At 32.7% G+C, this 3,465-nt stretch overlaps 1 pseudogene; it reads right to left on the bottom strand.

Moving 5' to 3' along the window:
- Positions 1–2,156: 2,156 nt before the first annotated feature.
- Positions 2,157–2,327, bottom strand: LOC115300482 (annotated as a pseudogene).
- Positions 2,328–3,465: the final 1,138 nt, after the last annotated feature.

Below are 3,465 nucleotides of genomic sequence, written 5' to 3'. Positions count from 1 at the left end.
TGTAAAATGTTCAAAGTCCCTTGGGTTTCCTTACTTCTACCCCAGCTTTCCTGCCACTATACAATATTTCTTGGGAATAGATTAGACTCAATGGACAGCCTTTAGGGCAGAGTTTCCAAAGCTCGTTGGTACAGTATTGTGAAATGGTAAGTTTGCATCAGTTCCAAAATGGAAAATAAATAAATAAATAAATAAATAAATAAATAAATAAATAAATAAAAGTGGCTCCTAATATCAAACTCAATTCCTTAGTAACAGAATCCCAGACTTTACTTGGGTGCATTACTTCCATCAAGAAGATCATATTTCCTTTTTTTTTTTTTAATGTGTACTTATTTACTTGAAAAAGAGAGAGTGGGGTGAAGAGTGAGAGAGAGAGAAAATCCCGAGCAGGCTCTGCACTGTCAGCACAGAGCTCCATGCAGGGCTCAAGCTCATGAACCGTGAGATCATGACCTGAGCCAAAATCAAGAATTAGATGTTTAACCAACTGAGCAACCCAGGCACCTGAAAAGTTTACATTTCTTAATCTTCATTGCTGCTGGATGTGGCCATATGACTAAATTCTAGCTAATGATGGGATAATAAAAATATTACTTGAGCTATCCAAAAAAATCTCCTTGGATGAGAGAGGCTCTTTTCTTAACATTTCTATAGTCTAAAAAAAATACAAATGTGATGTTTGATATTCAAATAGTGGTCTCAAGATGCTCTAATGAGAGAATGAGAGAACAGTAATGTAAGAGAAATCTGGGTAAGTGATGACTATAGATTCTCTGCACCAAACCTGGACTACCTACCTCCAGACATTTTTTTACCCCCCAAAAAATGTATTCCCATCAGGTTAAACTAGGACTGTGTGCATGTGTGTGTCAGAGTGAACAATGTAGCCATGGCTAATATTCACTCATTCAGCAATGTGTTTCTCTCGAAACTATGTATTCAGTTCAAAGGCTCAGTCTCTACTATAGGATTGTATTATCTTTATTCTTCTTACATGTTAGTAGTTAAAATATCTTTTTTATTTTATAAAATACTTTTTTAAATGTTTATTTATTTACTCTTGAGAGAGAGAGAGAGAGAGAGTAAGAGGCAAGGAGCAGAGAGAGGATGGAAACCAGAGAATCCCAAGCAACCTCTGCACTGTCAGCACAGAGTCAATGTGGGACTTGAACTCACAAATCATGAGATAATGTCCTGAGTTGAAATCAAGAATCCCTTGCTTACCAACTGAGCTACTCAGGTGCCCCGATTTTATAAAATAATTTTTAATAATAGGTGATGGGTTTTTCTTCATGTTTATTTGAAAAATGTAAAGTTGTCAAACCAATGAAACTCTGAAAAGTTATATTTTTATATTTTGTTAAAATAGAAAGGTCCAGAGAAAACTAATTTAGGCTACTCTTCATTTGTCAATTTTGCAAGAGAAAAGAGAAATTTGGAACATACAATTGAATTCATTGATATTCTAAAAACAAAACTCAAATCATTTGACAAAATGGCTCTATGTTTATGCATTTTTGCATATCTTTACTATTAACATGAACTCTCCAATAATGCAGAAAATATAATTTATTTTATTTTATGCAAGACCTAAATGCCTGACCTTTTATTATTATTGATTTTGATGATATTTATTATGTTTAAAAATCATATTGTGAATTACAAGTCAATGGCTTATCAAGTGGTGGCAATTTCAAGTGTAATAGTAAATAAAACAAACTGAGTGACAATGACCTAAAAAAAAAACACACACACAGGACTTCAAGTGTCATCAGTCCAAGCAGTTGAATTTGCTTCTGGAGCCAATTAAGTTGCCAATGTAAAATTATAGGCTCTGAGAAAACTTGAACCAAATAGTAGTGAGTTTTAGTCCCCATTGATGAACATAACATTCTGGAATCTTTTTTCTTTACTTTTTACTGGCCATTAAAATCTTCCTATATATTTATTTTATTTGCTAATGGAAACAAGTATATGTTATAAAAATGCAAGTTAAAAAATTAATTTTCATGGTCAAATTGCATTAACCTCATTTATTATATAATTTTGGATTCTGGAGAAACAGTCATAGCAAATTTAAAGCAACATGATGTTAAGCCTGTGCACTGATCTACCTAGACAATGTATCTTTTAGTGGAATTTGTGTTTAGATTTCATCCTAAGAAAAATGAGGAAAATGATTAAAATAAATTCAGAATCTTGAGATTTTGACCTCCTCCAGACAGGATCTTCTAACAGCATCTTATTTTCCCCCTTTATTTTAATTAGCAATAATCGCGCCTCAGTAAACCTCATTGGCTACAATACTGCCACTGCACAAAGCTGTTTCCCCTTTATTTTAATATGAGAACCATAAAAGTCCAAAACACTGGCATAGGTTCTGTGAATATATGATACAACGTTTTAATCCTCAGGATTTGTGAGTACTCTAATTGACAATTATGACAATATTACACATCACAGATAATACTTATATGCCAAAAATAATTCACTAATCTTTTTATATTCATTCATTATATACTTGAAATATTTACCAAACTTAACTTCCTATTGGATTAGTCTCATGGAAGGGAAACTTGGTTCTATAAATAGAACCTTATGCAATGCATGTCAATACAAGGGTTTTGAAATCGAACAATATGCCTGGGGGTTCTTACAACTCAAAACTTAAGTATATCTACAATTATGATATTTTGTGAACTTTATGCAGTTTCAACACTCCATGATATTTAATTTTATTCTTTTTAATCTGGTACATTTGCTTATTTAGCTACTGACATTTAATATAAAGAATGTGTCTTCTCATGTGGCTATAAAGGTCTTTTATATATTTAATGCAAAGCTGGCTAAGCTTTAGCAATGTGTGTTTTAGTATCTTTATATCACACCTGGAAAATCTCTTCTTATAGTTGTAATTATGCACGTGTGTCTTGCAACTCTTATTTTAGAAAGCATACCATACTATACTTAGTAAATACCATAATGACTTCAATATAATTTTTCTATTATTCTTAGGATGAGTTCAGCTCACTTTTCAAACACCTGCTTAGTGTTGTTCAATCTTCGAATGACCATTGTACTTTTCTGGGGCCAAGGGTGCAGAGGATTTCTAAACGACTACAATTTCCATTATACTGAAAGAATCTCCTCTCAGGGGATTATAAAAGCTGTAATTTCATCTCAAGCTTACTCTGACTAAACTGCTCGAGTTTGCTCCTACAATTTATGACATTACATGCACCCTCGAAGGAATTATAGACTTATAATATCCCTTGAGATATATTATTATTCTTTATGTTATCCGTGTTTATGTCTAAAAAAGGTTCTGCAACTGGCACTTGATGGAAGAGCAGATTTGTAGTTATCTCTTCAACGATTTTTAGCAATTTAAAAGACAACTGTACTTAACAAAAAATGCTTTTCTACAGCAGTTCACTCAGGCCAAAGTCTACACAAATTGCA

This window comes from Suricata suricatta, chromosome 8 (genome assembly GCF_006229205.1).
Source record: "Suricata suricatta isolate VVHF042 chromosome 8, meerkat_22Aug2017_6uvM2_HiC, whole genome shotgun sequence".
Lineage (NCBI taxonomy): Eukaryota > Metazoa > Chordata > Mammalia > Carnivora > Herpestidae > Suricata > Suricata suricatta.
This window is presented reverse-complemented; position numbering and strand designations above follow the sequence as displayed.